Raw genomic sequence first — 17585 nt, forward strand, 5'->3', positions numbered from 1 at the left:
AACACTCAAAAACTTGTTTTCCAACTTTCTCTTTTTCAACCAAAAACCAAAGAAAAAACACAGAACTTCACAAATGCCGAATGTAAACACAAAGCTGTCTGACAAGATGACATTTCGCAAGATGATATAAGTTTCTGCTTGAACACCGCAAGCCCTTCCAAATTTTTTAAAAGCGGTTTTAGAAATAACAATGTTAATAATTTTATTTTTGCTTTGAATATGTTATTTTTGCGCTAAGAATAAGATATATCTATTTCTACTTTTTATTTTTAAGGCACAATCTAACACCAGTAATTTAAATTAACATTATTATAGGCATTGATGTATAGCTGAAAATTTTGTCTTTTGAAATTGTGTGTAAACTTGACAACAGCGAATCGCTGAATATGTTTGTAAACAAAACACCCCCCTTGCCCATGTGCACATGTTGAACTGATACAAAGTTGTTGTTTACTAATTCTTTTAATGTTCTAAGGGTTTGAGTGTTTCAGAAAGGTTCCAACCACAGAATTATTTCCTCAAAATCATTGACATACATTTCCATTTAAACTGTAATCTGCATGCACTCAGTAATTCTCTAAATTTATGACCAACATAAGGTTTCCTTCTTCCTGTTAAATGTAAAAGTGTGACCAGAAGTCATTTATAACAAATTCTTATACCGTATTTCACTCATTTTTGAATAATGCACGGAACTGCATAACATCTTTTTTTTATACTGATAAATCATGCCCTGCCGTATAGCTTTCTTTTTGTCCAATTTTAGAATCGATCCTCATATTTCCATATGATAGATTTATAAAATAATTTTCTTCCTGATGTGTTAAAAATTCCTGAGACCACAAATTCTCCGTCAAAATGATTAAGTTCATAATTTCAGTTGACTAAATATTATCATTTTTAAAAATGTGATCCACGTGCTTTCATTTCTTAAATTTAATAAATTTCAGATCTAATAAATTCACTGAAACTAAAATGATTTAAATGATGAGACTTTTATCCACACACTATTAGGGGCTGTTAACGGCGGTAGCGTTAAAAAAAATAAAGTGGGTGGAGAAGTAATGCAAGGCTCAAAACAAGCATAATATGGAGTTGCTGGTAATAGGTTAGCGCTGAACATTGACAAAACCTATGAGAGATGTAACATTTTGGGGTGTCAAGTTGAATCCAAAAAGTTCATTCCATTACCATTCTGGTTATGTAGTCTTGCATTATTCGATATGAGAGAATTTACTAGACATGTAAATAAGGTTAACATACTCCTAAGGCATGGTTTGGTTTGTACTAAAGCGAGAAGCTTCAGCTTTAAAAAATGTAGGTTTTGTTAAATTGTTGGCAATACTATAGTTAAAATGTTTATTATTTATAATATCCTTGTTGGAAAATAAGATTAACCGACCGATTTCCCTGAATTACGCTGTAATAACTCCTGATCAGGGTTCAGACCAAAATAAATTCAGATCAACAACTTATTTATAAAATTATAACTGCGTGCAAATATGAAAACAAAAATGAATAACAATCAGTCATAAATCACATTATAAGTGCGCGCCAATAGTAATGTAGATGATTGCAAAAAACCTTTCAGAAGACCTAAAAACTAAAAAGTTAGGAAACCGTTCCCACGAAACTGATAACATTTAAGTGTGGGAAACGAGAATTACATTTCCTTTTAGCTGGTTAAATAATTAGAGGGTGGATTATACATTATACAGAGTATGAGGGTGCAAAGTCAAGTGTATGCGTCAAATGAAAATCGTATAGGAGGGGACCCCTCTGCGATAAAACTGTGTGAACGCGTAGCGCGGTTTTATTTATTACTAAGTTGTCGATGCGTTAAGAGCGAGGGTTCTCGGTCAAATTGTAGTTGGGTTTTGCGAGAAAAGTTTTACGTTTAGTCGTGAAAGTTCGCTAAAATGTCAGTGAAAAAGTTTTTTTCTGAAGCTGGTCAAAACTGCTTAAAAGTAAGTGTTAATTATGCCATTGCATGTAACTATAATCTATTTCGATGTATTGCTTACAACTTTATATGTATACTTGTTATATTCTAATATGCTTAACAACCATTTGTCAAATATGTAATAACTTATTTCTTGTAACAACTTAACAGAATCTCTAAAACTCAAATAAAAGTGTGCAAGTCTGTACATACAATGCTTTACCAGAGAGAGACAAAATCGCGATTAAACCAAACTCATGCATGTTTTTCTTATTCAGACATCAAATTTTTCACAGATTAATGTTGATTGAGAAATTGGAAACTATTTCTCAATCAATGGTATAATTGTAACTAGAGGGCGGCACTAACAGCCATTAAACCACTTTACAATAGCCTATACTTTTTTGAATCAGACTCCACGTCGCTTTTAAACAAAAACTTGATATTTTACATGTACTTTTAGTCGGCAATATTTGTCAAGTAAAACGCATTTAAATCTGACGAAAATTTTAATACTGTGTTATCAATGTGATTTAAAAGCTGTTGCTTTAAAGAATTTTTGCCACTAGTATATTTACATGATTAAATAGAAATAAAAAATAACTTAATTAAAGCTCAACTAAATTAAATTTCTGTTAATGAAATGTAAAATAAAAAGAAGACATATTCTGACCTCTCGTCCACGAACATTTAGATCAATAAAAACAATTTCAGGTTTTTTGAACTATATGTAATACAATGATTTAACAATCTAAATCTAGCGCCAATGTTTCATGCTTGCTGCAGAGTTATATCGAAATGTTGGCACTAAATTTGGAATTTAAATCATGGTATTATATACGGTTCAAAAAAGCGGAGAGTGCTTTTATTGATCTAAAAAGTAGACTGTTTTTGACTTCTTCTGGTGGAGAAAAACTGATCTCATATAAAAGAAAATTAATTTCTGTCATTTTTCTAACTAACATAAAGATTGCTATTATTATTAAATGTGTGATAAAGTCGCGTACCAAGAAACCGCACAATATGGAAAATTCTGATTTCAGCTAAAAATTTTCAAAATTCTACCATGCATTTCTAACATAATCAATTTTTAGAACAGGCAAGTTTGGTTAAATTTTTTTATGTTAATTTGGTCTATCTCAGGTAAAGTGTTGTACAGATTTTTTAAGCACACCATGCACCATGTATATACTTAGTTTAAAAAGACGCTTAAGTCTTATTTTACACTAATTCTTACACGACAGATTCAAAAAGAGATTACAACGTTAATGCCAATAGGAAGTTTTAAAATGCCTTAGAAGTATAGTTAGCAACTTATTTTGGATTATCGATTTTTCTGATAATATTGACGAAAAATCTAGTGTTGACTGGTTCTGTTCACAGTCTTAATAAAAGAAAATTAAAAAATTTCTTGTTTATCTCTTTTTTTAATTTACCCCCCAGGTATAAATATTATTCTCCCTGAAAACAATTAGTTCTGGAATTTTATTGGCAAAACTTTTCCTCTCTGCATCATGTACACATACACTTTCATCTTCCCAATCCCATTTTCCGATACTTGTGTTTGGTGTCGTTCTTTATATTGATCCAGACTATGCTGTTTAAGACCAATATTATCTTGAAGGTCCGTGATCTCCATTTACACTAAGGCATCAACCAATTTCCCTGAGGCTCCCTCAGTTCTGGTCTGTTCACATTCATTGTCGTCTTCGTAATTCCCATTTCCTGAATGTTAAATTTTTTATCAGGAATTAATGTATCCTATATACCTGGAACAGTATCATCAATGTAATTCAATGTATTTGTTCTTTAAAGAGTGACATGCAGTTTATTAGCTGAAGTATAGACGAAACCTTTAGGGATAAACATTAAACTCCAGATTTAATTAGGTTTTCGGATAGGTGAGACGGTGATTGATCAATAACTTATAAGGCTTTTATTGGTAATCTATTTTCTTATAATTTTAAAGCTTTGTAACATGAATACAGCATTTCCGACAAAGCGGACACGGATACCTCCTTTCGGATAATCTGGACTCTATTGTACTTCTGCGTTACGCGCATTCAAAATTTATATATATAAAGTTGAAAAAGATTGTGGGTCACAAAATAGCGATAAATGCATAGATAGTTGAGATATTACATCAACAAAAAAGTGGCTTTTAAAATCGTGTTTATTGTCAATTTTTTGTCGAAAAAAATTATATATAAGGTGGTTTAGAATAAGATTATTCGCGACCTTATCAAAAAAAGGTCTCCTAAGGCGTGATTAATTATTTAGGTTTTTTCAATGTAAACATATCAAGGCGCCTAACAGTATTTTCCACATATTTAAAATATTTTATTCATTACATCTGTTGTAATTTGACCAATCTGATACTCTTAACTTAGACCACCCTATATAACTGACGAATGTAAACTTTATTGTTTTTCATTTTTTTGTCACATAATGTAATTTGTCGACGATATTTCAAGAACTGTTATTTTTTCAAGGAATATAAAATTTTTTATGTGTTAATTTATTGCTGTTGGTGTGAAAGTAAGAGACGTTATTGAATAAAAATGTGATGCAATTTGACACTATGTATTTTGTGGTAATCAAGATTGATTTATAAATTTTATATTATTGTAAAAATGCATATGCATATATTTAATTAATTTCTTGTATTCTTTTTGCAGGTTTTTAAAAGTTGGTCCAAACACTTCCAAAATGTGAAGTACCACAAGAAAAAGTGCCGGCATAGCTCGATTTACTCGGTTTCTACGTTTGGAAGGGCAAGTGTGTCTACGGAAATCACTCTCCTAGAATACGACGTAACCAAATGCATGTGCCAAGAAAATCATAATGAAATTAATGAAAATAAATTAAATGAAAGCATTGAACAAACGTGGATTTGTAAATACTATTAGATTTTTGTGTGTTTGTGAAAATACTCGATAAAATATATGATTTTTTTTGTGTTTTGATCCTGATAGTTGGCTGTGATGATTGTATATATGTATAATATTTAAGTTATTTACTTTTTTGTGAATAAAGTCTCTCGTGTGTTTTTATTGAAGTGTATTTCCTTAAAGCCATTCAATAAATGTTTAATCGATTTGATTTTGACCCCTTAAGAATAAACAGAATTTTAAAATTTTAAGTGCCAAATTATCTCCGTTATATTTAAAGCATTAATTTTCTTAAGTGCCAATCTATTATCGAAGCCCATATGTTAAATTACCGCAAACTGCCAAAAACCAATTTATATTGCGAATATCTTATCTTTTCTATTGGCGCATTTTTTGACCGATCAAAAGTTGCAAATATATTTTTCAGGGGGAATTTCAGCCTGATCAACTACGGACCAATATCATTTCACATTTTTGACAAATTTTTTTTCTTTTAAATTCAGCAAAACTATGGACCAGATTGTCCAGTATATATTGCCAAAGGAAGTGTCTAATATAATTAAATTTTCACTATTAGCAGTAAAATTACTTTGTTTTAATATATGGCAAACCTTCTAAAGGCTTCCCAGTCAAGGTTATTGGTTTACTCCTGTGGCAGGTGTGGAGATCCTATCGCTACTAAATAGTGCATATTTAATTTTTTTTATTTTCTTGCCCTTAGTAAAATGACACTGAAGAGTACCTCAACTATATAACAGTGACCTGTTAGTACTCAGTTACGTCAGCTACCGTTCCACTGGATCGAGAAAGCAGCGATGCTGCCTTCGCTTTTGTTGGACAGCATTTCCTTGTCTGGATTGATGGAAAATCATATTATTCAACTTAGGATGAACAGTATTCTTAAGATGCTTAGATGCAAATGAAAATTGTTTCAACTTCATTCTTAGCTGTTGTAGTTCAAACCTGTCAAAATGCATTAAAATGCTGCTTGACGATATACTTCAGAACTAGGAACCTTATCCTGTTTCATTATCAATGACCTTTGTTAAGTGACTCTTCTTGGCCTCGGTTTATTCAATGTTTTGCTGGAAGATCTGTTATAATGTATGTTCCTATATACGTAATGAGCTTGATTGATGGTTTATTATCGAGAAAAGGCGTGTTACGCCATCATATTTACTATTTCTAGTTTGGTTGATTTCGTCTTACATACTGTTTAATTTTCTATGTTGGAAATATGTATACTACACCATAAATTGGTATAGTTGGTATTTTTGGTATAATTTTTTTTAATTCTTTTAAATATTGAAAAAAATAGAGGTTCAGGTTATGATGTAAAATATAATATATATATATTTAGCATAAATGAGCTTACATTTTTAATGTTTTGATGTTATGGTGCATAACTACCAATAATAAAAACTTTTCATTCTTTTTTAAAAATTTAAAAACTCATTTCGAAATCTGAAGATTAAAATAATATCGAGGAAAACTGCTATGCTCTTAAAAATTTTAAATATATAAGGTTTTAAGTGGTAGCTAGTAATGTTTTTCATGCTAATATTTGCCATTTAATGCCATTGGTTTTCCCATAGTGGTTTATTTTGACTTGGAATATGAAGTACTAGGCAACTGCTAGTGTTGCTTTTTTAGGAAATTATCGGAAAAATTACTGTAAACGGTGAAGGTTTGCAATGTTTTTTAAATATTGCACGATCTTTTTGTTGTACTGCTACTTTAAATAATATTTAAAACTTTTATCTTAAGCAATGAGGTTTTTCCCTCATATTTTGATTAGATTGTTTAATGACGTATCTTGTTTTATTTCTCTAACAAATATATTGGGTGGCATTAGATAACGGGAAACACATAAAAAACTAAAATTTTTACCTCATTCATCACTTTAAAATATTGCTTTTTTTTGGAGATGAGTCAAGAAATGACGGGTGGAGTACCATTCTTGTCAGACCACCAATTATAAACGAAATATGTAGAAATAAACCGGCTATCGTATTTAAAATTAAAAAATTAAGATAATTTCCCGCTAAACCGGAATTGACAGAAAAGAACTCAATATGTAAAAAAAATTTGCATTTACGTAACATACCTACATACCAAATTTCCTTTGTATGTTTGCTTAAAAAGCATCGAATTTATACAAGTATACGTTAATTAACGTTATGCAAATATTTTGGGGGGTGACAGTACTCGTCAAAATAAGAAACAACAATGCAAATATATGCCTGGTAAAGGACATTTTCGTTATACAAGTGCTTCAATATAAATTACAAATTACGAGACAGTTTTACCACTAACCAAAGCTCTTTATTTTTACTCTCGACACGTGTTTCGCTAACGATGTTCGCATCTTCGGGAGAAGGTTTGCAGTGTTTTACTTCTGTTTTTTAAATATTGCACGACCCATCACATGGGTATTAAAATTCAATTGTTCATCAAAAAAGATACCAAGGTCCTTTACTACTTCAGTGTACCTAAGATTAACATTATCAATAGTATAGGAGGAAATTACCTGTTTGTTTCTTTTGGAGAAAGTAATGAAACTACATTTAGCCACATTCAAAGCCAAACTATTACCAACACACCATTCACACAATCTATTCAGATCATCTTGCAAGAGAACAATGTCTTGTTCTGAACTGATCACCCTATAAAACTTTAAATCGTCGGCAAACAACAAAAAATTACTATTTTCAAAGCAAATCAAAATATCATTAATGAAAATATTGAACAATAGAGGAGAGCAATGACCACCCTGTAGAACCCCAGAGGTCGCACTGATAAGGTGTAACCTAGCATCACCAATTTGTACCTGCTGAAATCTGTCAGAAAGAAAACTCGCAAACCAGGCCACCAAACAATCTGAAAAGCCAAAAAGTCTAAATGTTTCTAGTAAAAAGGTTGACATAGTGAAATGCCTTGGAAAACTCTGTATATATTACATCCACTTGTTCACCCATCTCACAAGCATTCAACTGAGCACCCTGATACAACAAGTTTGTAATAGCAGACTTGCCACGACTGAAGCCATGCTGTTCACTTAACAGAAGTTCTAAAATAAAAATTAATTTGGTCATAAATAAGACTGTCCAGAAGTTTTGGAATGGCAGACTGTACGCACACACTCCTGTAATTGATCATTTTAATAGCAGCACCACATTTAATTATAGGCATAATAAAACTGAGTTTCCACTGGGATGGAAAAATTGTCAAGTCTAATAACTTACTGAATAAAATAGAGAGGGGATAAGAGAGGACACATACACATTTTCGCAAAAAATAATTGGGTATACCATCAGAGCCTGCACTAAGTTTAAGGGGTAATCGAAAAATCTTATCAAAAATGAATCCAACAGATAATTTAGGATTAGGAATAGTCATGTTTACACCAGCCTGCCGAGAAGATAAGACATTATTATCTTCATTATAGACAGTAGAAAAAACCCCTCTGTAATTTGTTCACAACCTGCAAACTCACCATTATTATAGGTCATCAAAACAGGAAGCCTACTTGTTGCTCTCCTGTTATTAAACTTAACCAAAAACTTTTGGTGTTTGTATAAAGTAATTGGTGCAAATTTGAAATAAAGTTCTGGTAACATGTGTCCGTTAGAGTTTTGCACCTAGCTCTAAGATCTGCAAAGACTTCGTAGTCTGCTGGACTGATATTTCTTATGTGAAATTTTCTTTTGCTGGATCAAGTACTTTAACTCCTCTGAAAACCAACTGGGAAAAAAAGAGGTTTTAAATCTCTTAAGAGGCACAAACAAAGCTATAGCAATATTCAATATATAATAGAACTCTGAAATCGCATCATCAATATAAATTACAAATTACGAGACAGTTTTACCACTAACCAAAGCTCTTTATTTTTACTCTCGACACGTGTTTCGCTAACGATGTTCGCATCTTCGGGAGAAGATTAAAACTAAGAAGAAACTATATTAAAATTAAAGAAGATTAAAAAAGTTTTAATCTTCTCCCGAATATGCTAAAATCGTTAGCGAAACACGCGTCGAGAGTAAAAATAAAGAGTTTTGGTTAGTGGTAAAACTGTCTCGTAATTTGAGCATCACACCAAAGGTTCTAAGCATATGACTAATATAAATTACATTCAAAACAAGGTCCAAATTAACTCCACACAAATAACTATTAACACCCAAATCATTTGCATTTCTAAAGTTCATACGTTTCATATGGATTAGGAATTTTGTTAAAAAGTTTGATTTCTATAAGCATATTCTTATAGCATTGCCCTAATTTACTTTTCTTATATGAGTGTCGTAAAAAAAAACTTTGGATAAAAATTTTTAAAGATTTTTAAAACTTTGGATTTGCCCATACTTGTGTAGAAGAAACTAAAGAAATCAGGGACGATACTCATTATAAACCTATGATAAATTATAGTAGTTATACCAAATATAAAAAAGCATTACTTACTAGTGAGTGAAAAAAATATTTTTTTATTATCTTAAGAAACCTATTATCTGCAAAAAAAATCACATTGATTCTAACAAAAGTGTATACCTATTTTTGTGCCATATAAACATACTATTCGTAGTTTCACAAGCTGTATACGCCATTGCACGTTCTATTAATATAAATCTGTTGCTAATGTTATGACGTTCATTGAAACTATTAATTACTTATGTAGAGTATATTCAAAATAATTTACAAAAAAAATTATTATGTTAATTTTCACCGTTTCAAACACATTTATTTGTTTTGAAATAATGTTTGCATTACCGCGCTTTGTAAAAACTATGTAATTATAGACTAAATTTACACAGTAAGAATAATCTTCATATTATAAAAAATACGTTTTCTTAATTATTTAACCAATTTTAAGCAAGCCTCCTAAATTTCTCATCTATTTTAAAAACCTTTACTTTAATAGAAATATAGAAGTTAATCCATGTTGCAAATCTCAATGATTCATATGAAGTTATAAACTATCACGACCTATTGCAGTGACTGTATTAGATGGAAATTGAAATATGAAAATGTCATAGTAGAATGGCCCAATTGATTTAAGATGGAAAACAATCGGCTGATTTTGCACTTTACGACCCGTGAAGTGGCCAGATGTCCGCTGTTTAGTTTCAATTATATAAGGGAACGTTGCGCAAAGTGACCACTGTCCAGCCCCATAGGTTTACTATATTGCCCTTACACGGACCATTGCTTTTCCGGATAGTAAAGTGCCCTTGAAACTGCCTTGAATAATAAAGGCGTGTGTCAATCTACGATAGTCGGCAGTTTGCGTATTCATCACGATACAGCTTAATTCGTATATTATGTTGAACTTATTAATTTGCGGGAAGAGCTTACGCATTATTGTGGGTTTAATCATTTTACATTATGGAATGTTTAAAGATGTGTGAATATGTATAATAATTTCGACTTTCTGTTCACTGTTTCAAGCTTTTATATGTATAAATTATCTACATTAATTTTAATTATTTGTGTCTACATGAGAACATTTTTTTAAAGAGGAAACTGACGTTACCGACAAAAATTCTCTTAGTCTATACCATCTTAAGTCAAACTCCCAGAAAGTAGGGGTAAGGTATCGCAGCAAATTTAAAAATGATTTTTTTTTGGCGCGAAAAACATACTTCCTGTGTCTGGATACCATTGACGCTTTTTATGACCACGAGGAAATATGGTACGGCTGGTTTGCCACAACCGTCTCGTCTCTACTAAATTTGTTCATAAAAAAACTTGATATCAGGTAAGTAAAATTAAAACTATTTTGGTTCAATTTAAATCGTGAGTAAAAAGTGTAACGGAACAAGTTATGTTGCTAATTCCTCTCATTCACACCTCTCCTGATATTAAATTAAATTATTTTTATATTCCGAGGGTATATTGCAGAAAATAATTAAATTTCTACCAACTGTTTCCGTATTTATGAGAGTGGTTCAGAGTATTACTGCAAGTTGAATATAAAGTTTGCCATTCTAAGCACATTTTGTCTTTCACCTTAAAAACAGGGTCGCCACCGGAAACTTATTAATATTTGGAAAAGATCTATTTATAGTGGTATCTTTTGCTCGTTTACTAACTGATTTTTCATGATATTTAGGTGAGGCTTGACTTAACAAAACTCTACTTAATAAGGATGTACAGGATATTTATTTTAAAACTTTTGAAATGATCAAACTGAGCAAAAATCTTTTATTAATATTAGAAAGAGGTATTTGCTTTCTATAAGAAGCTGTTTTTTTAATATTCCCCACTATATACCCAGCTTCGGGTTTTATTTGATGAAAAGCTTACCTTCTCGGATTATATACCAGCGATTAGTCTGATAGGGATAAAAATTCTGGGATTTGTTCTTTGGATTGATAATTTAGTCCACAAAGATAGAATAGAGAGCGTGCAGGATAGGCTTTTACGATTTGCTGAATTGCATTTGAATTCCACACACTAATAGTTAAATAATACAAAGATAATACCTATATGTATACCTCAACTAATTACATATACAAATTTTAATGCTTGTGCTTTTTATACTGATTAGTTTTTATGAGGCAAAGGGATGCAACATTGCTAGATCATACAGAAGATCATATTTTAAATAATGTATGCCTTGAAGAAAAACTTGAAAGACGATAAGAAACGTTCCAAATAATTTAATTGATCCTAATGATATAAGCACAGTTTTTAGTGAATTTTTGCAAAATACTTCTGATTGCTCTTGAAAAGAAGCTTCTATGAGTAAAATATTTGTAATAATGCAATTTAATTTTCTTTTAATTTAACTTCTGTTACTGAAATTAATAAAATAATTCATAGTATTGGTTCCAATGCTTCAGGGGCTGATGGAATTAATGCCAAAATGTTAAAGTACTGCAGTCCATTTTTGGATGTTTTAACTCACAGAATTAATTTCTGTATAGAACAAAATTACTTTCCCAATCAGTGGAAAATATCGATAGGTAAACCCTTACCAAAAGTAAAAACTCCACAGAACTTTAGTGTTTTAGTATTTTGCCAGTTTTATCAAAATTTTTTGAAAGGGTTTTATATCGACAGTTGATTGCATATATAATATAAATAAAATTATTCCAGAAAATCAATGTGGCTTTAGAAAAGACTTAAGTAATGGAGTTGCCCTTGCCACCGTCACTGATGACATAATGGCCTCAATAGATACGAATTTATCAACGGCACTTGTTCTTTTAGACTTTTTGAAAGCATTCGATAGATATTATCAATCTTGACCTATTATTAGCAAAACTTAAATATTAAGGATTTCGGAACCAGTCGGTCGAACTCATTAGATCATATTTTCAAAATAGATTTTAAAAAATTATTTTTCTGATGAGGTTAAGATCTTATCTGGAGTGCCTCAACGTTCTATTCTGGGGCCCTTGTTGTTTATTAACTCTCCTTTGAACATAACATTAAACTTAACCCTTTGAAGTCTAATGTTGATATATTTGACCCTAAGAAAGATTTTCTTAAAATCAATATGGATATTAACCTGGATGGTGTGTCTCTTACTAAGATACACGTATAAAGAATTTGGGTGTTGTTCTGGATACCGAATTGAGATTTCGTGAATATGTAAGATTATTAATTTAAAAGTAATTTTTATCATTGAAAGTTCTCATATTCTTAATTTTCATGTTAGCAGGATGCTTTGTGAATCTCTGGTCCTGTCCAATTTCAATTATTGTGATTTTATTTATGGTCCGTGCTTAGACGTCATTCACATACAAAAAAATCGAACGTCTACGTCCATAGAATACAAAATACCTGCTCACAGATAGTATTTGGATTACGAAAATATTATCACATTTCTCATACTTTTTAAGGACTTTTCTATTGAGCCTGTCGTTTCCACTAGCCTCTAAATCTAAATTTATATAAACACGCTTCAATAATCACGCCAGAGATATCAGATGCTCTAGTAGGATAACAATGCCTCATCATCGGACTGCTATGTTTCAAAAATGTATACTTTTAATGCCATTAAGCTATACAATTCATTGCCTATTGAATTAACAATACTTAATGAAAAATCTTTTAAATTGAAGTTAAAATATCTATTAAACCTGTGATATGAATTCTTGTGGTATGTATTTTCTTTGTTAATTTTTTGTTGTTTTTTTTCTTTTTGTTACTATTTAGTTTGAATCAGCCGGATAAGTGGGGTTTAGTAGAATAGTTGCCTTTAGCTAGACTGCGCCTTATTTTTCTGGTAATTACTTTGATAGATGATTAAATTTGTACAAAATATTGTAAATTTACGAAATATAAGACATTTATTATTATATGAGGAATATTCTTGATCAAAGAAATATTGCGACTGACATTTATTTAAAATTGTATTCAGAGCTCTTATTTTCCGAGACTGTGACAGAGCAACTTTTTTTTTTTGCACTGGTTTTATCTTAATAATGTAAAATTGGGATATTTAATCCGTAAATTTTGTAAAATAAAATAATATGATTAAATGGTAAATAAGGTTTAGAATTAAACTCTAGAATAAATTCTTTGTTAATTAATCTTAATATTTTTAAAATATCATGTTTATTATTCATATCTATTTATAAACGGTAATATGTTTTTCATTCTACAAATTACAATGCTTATTATTAAATAAATTCTGATACTGGGCCAATTTTGGATTAACTTCACGACTCGTAACCCATAAAATGAGAATATTTCCTGGTTCTTGTTACCTAACTTTTAAGCTTCCAAATTATTCATTCTGTCACGTACTAGTATGTAGTTCAAAAGGATCATTTCAAATCAATAAACAACGAATAAGTTCGTGTTTATACAGAGATTTGCAAGTCATTATGCAATTTTATTGCTTTTGTCAACACGCATACGTCTGTTTGACATAGAAAATGATTGCTTCCTGGTTAGCGTATCGGCTCTGATAAATTTTATTATTGACGACGTGAATGAGAGTCAATAATCATCTGACACCGAAAATATTTGCAATTTTGGTGCCAATTTTAATCTTTCTCCGAAATGGACTCACATCTGTTTCCGGAAATACAAAGCACGTGCCGCGTAATAAGAAATGATTATTGGACAATGATTTTAGTATATCGGGTTGATCAAAAAGAATAACTCGTTAAAATAAACCAATCATCATCAGCCGATTAATCAATGACGCGACATTTAAAGTGGAGGAGTAAATTTTATATTGAATTATCCCATTTACCCTGTCATATAATTTAATGATTGATTCATTTTCGATTTCTCGGTTCAGACTCAAACCTCTTTCATTGTATTTCATTCAGGTTGGGTGTACTTTTATATATTTGTATTGGCACGTAATTGGGTGATGATTTATGTATTTACCTTTATTGCGTCCGAAGAGGTGATTGGATTTTAATAAGATGCAATTTAATTATTTACTAAAAAATCTGTCTAAAGTTTTAGGCTATTAAAGCTTCTATACAGAGTTTTCCTTAAAGATATGTCAAAATTTAAAAGGATGATGTTGGACCGATTGAAAAAAAATCCTATGGATCTGTGCCGTAAAGCTTCGAAGCTTTGAGATACAGGGTGGTCCAGTTTAAACAAAAATTAATAATAACTTAAGATAATATTGTAGACATTTTTATAAAATTGTATGTCTTCTATGCATCAAGACGCATTCTCTCATGAGTTTTGCATAAAATATTTTTGGAGAAAAAAATACTACGCCACTGATTTTTCTTGAAATAAACATTTTTTTTTTAATTCTGATTTTTTACTAAATTTGATCTGGTTTTTCTTTGTCCGAAGCATGGTTTCCATTAAAAACATAAATATTGGCGTTTTACTTTTGGATTAATTCACTAAAACTCCAATGCGGTATGGAAATGTTTGTGCATCTACTGAAAATAAATTAAGAAATAATAAATAAATTAGATTTGTTTCTTGTCAGAAGCAATAATGTTCCTAATTAAAAAAAATCATATTAAAACTATTTTATAACTTAGTTGAACGTTAGTTTTAGAGTGATTAATAATATTTGATTGATTAAATATCTTTAAGGAACACCAGTACAAATAAATTACTTTTTATAGAACTTAGATAGATAAATTAAAAAATACAAATTAGATTAAACGAAAAATTTGGAAAAATCTATTTCTATTTTTTTTAAACTCAAATGATGGCGTCCTTGAGATCTATTTTTAATTTGCTAAGCTACTCAAATTTTATGTTTATTGTTATTAATTATTTACTTTCATAAAATAATTTAAAAAATCAAATAATCAATTAAAAGAACTTAATATTAAGGTCTTATGCATGAGATGTAGAAAAATAAGATCTAAAAAAAATTAAAACGCACAATTATTTACAATTACTACAGACAAGTGACTTAGTTTAAATTTTTATTTGAGATTCCCCCTATAAATAGAGAGAACCATTCTAAAAATAGTATATCCCTGTATGATGATTTCGATTCTTTATCTATTATTTAAAGATGTGAGTTCCAATTAAAAAATAACACTTACATAAAAAATAAAAAAATTGGCTTATATGCATTGTGTAATTCTTCTAATATTTTATGTAATCATTTATCAAATATATATTTGTGCCCAAAAAGTCACTGGTTCGGAAGGTTTTCATTTTTTAATTCAATTCGGTTGTGTAAGTTTAAAAACTTGCTTTCTTTCTGGATTTGACACCTATTTTCCCCTCTCTTAAGCCAGTAATAAATATTCAAAGACGTTTTAATTTAAAATGATTGCATAAAAATAAATTCTCTGACTCAAGATGGCCTTCTATCTTCTTCTATTTTATATAATTTTCCAAATAAACAATTTTACGCTCAAATGTACAACTTAAATGCATAATCTGTACCTTCATAAAAGGTTTTCAAGTAAACTCATTGGAGTATATTTAGTGAAATTCCATTATAACCCCCCGCTTATTCCATATCATGTCTCTCGAATATAGTATGGATTTCTGTAAATTTTAAATCGAGTGACTTTTTTAGGACTTCTACTACATAACCACCTGGACTGGAAAATGTTCTCCTAAAATTGCCTTTTATAATCCTACTGCTGTTCGTCCAATCAGCAGTAGGATTATAAAAGAAAATTGAAAATGTACCTGCCCTATTAATAAGACCTTCCAGGAAATAAAAGTTGATTTAAAAACATATATAAATAAGGTTTAATAAAAAACGACTGAGGATAATTTAATGCTTCTATAGTCCATTTCAAAATGGTAGAGAGTAAAAAAACCGAATTAAGTATGCGAAAGAGGTATAAGGTGACTCTCCAAAAATTTATGCCACTTCTATAGTTTGCATTGTGAAATTATTTCTTTTTGCGAAGTGCAGATAGTACAGCCCAAGTTTCCTCAATTTTAGGTCGGAAAATACTGAAAATAGTACGAAAAAGCATGCAGGCAGAGTACTATATTATAAATTAAACAAAGTATTATAACTTTATTTAAAGTTTAAAAAATATATAAATAATAATACACATTATGTTTTTAATCACACGATGCATTTTTCGTCATTTTATGAAGAGCTGCCACCTGACACCTGATCGCTCACTCAGGTGGTCCAGATCCCTCATTTTCTCCTCATCTTTATTGACATGCTCGAATGCTTTTCGCCAATTTTCTGGAGTCACTTATTTAATGGCTTGGTCAAATAGTATTTTAAGGTCTTTCACTTGCGTCCAAATTAATTTAATAAGATTTAATTCGCCATGATATGCCGGTAACCGCAGCACAGTAATTTTATGTCTTTCAGCGATATCTTCACAGTACATTTTTGGTAGCGAGATTTGTGAATATGTACGCTAGAATCTCTTTTTTATCATGTTGGGGTCAATCTCAATATTCTTGTTAGTTAGATAGAAATGTTAATATTTCTCCAAAATAAGCCTTAAAAACATCTGCATTCATATTCTCGTGACAATCTGCCGTCCGGCACGACACAAAACTTAGCAAACCTTCTTTTAAAACCGTCTTCACTTCCAATATGTGTAATTATGAGTCTCTTCACTTTTCCTGGTGGCAACTTAATATCCGTTTTGTTCCATGTGTGATTGACGGGCATTGGCTATCTTTTTATCTTACCATAAGTTTTGAACAATATATCCTTCGTTAAGAAGACAAGTTTCATCAAAATAAAAAAAAATTCTTTTGCTCCCTGCGGTACTCCTTGATAGTTCTTTCTAATTTCATCATTTTCCAATAAAACTGATTTTCGATTATGCTTTTCCTATGCAAAATCTATATCTTTTAGAGTGATTCATAAGAGTTTTCTGCTCATCAAAGAAATGCTATCGTCTCGGCCAAGCTCCATTAAAATTTTGTTCAAAGTTGGTATTTCTTTTTTGAAATAAATAGAACGAAGTTTTCTTCTAACTGCACGTTTAGTGTCTTGATCAAGGTCTTTCTTCCCGCAATAGCCTGTAAATAGTACATTTTCCTACTCTAGTCATTCGGGAACATTCCTGGTCAACTACATCTACTAGGGTGGGCGTGTTCTAAACAATCATGCACATTTAAAACAGTAACTTCGTATATCGGGTATTTATTACATTATAAAGAGGACGGTATGCAGCTTATTAGCTGGATGGAAAATAACATCAGCCAAATAACCACTACGACCACACCTACAGGATCATATTATTTTCATGAAATTTTCAATAATCAAATCGCAAAATGGCTACCGCTGGGCTGTTGGCGTGAATCTTCTGTATCACGTGGCCTCAAAGGAAAAAGTGTTAAATCACGAGATCTTGGTGGAC

At 30.7% G+C, this 17585-nt stretch overlaps 1 protein-coding gene and 1 long non-coding RNA gene across 6 annotated transcripts in view; one reads left to right on the forward strand and one right to left on the reverse strand.

Annotated features, from left to right (window-relative positions):
* LOC126749184 (aspartyl/asparaginyl beta-hydroxylase) overlaps positions 1-17585 on the reverse strand; it is a 64492-nt gene that overhangs the window by 40734 nt on the left and 6173 nt on the right. The window lies entirely within an intron of this gene.
* LOC126749189 (uncharacterized) lies at positions 1438-4995 on the forward strand. The gene is made up of 2 exons (XR_007664920.1): positions 1438-1967; positions 4621-4995. It is a non-coding gene; the product is annotated as an uncharacterized LOC126749189 (long non-coding RNA).

The sequence above is a fragment of the Anthonomus grandis genome, chromosome 22 (assembly GCF_022605725.1).
Source record: "Anthonomus grandis grandis chromosome 22, icAntGran1.3, whole genome shotgun sequence".
Classification (NCBI taxonomy): domain Eukaryota; kingdom Metazoa; phylum Arthropoda; class Insecta; order Coleoptera; family Curculionidae; genus Anthonomus; species Anthonomus grandis.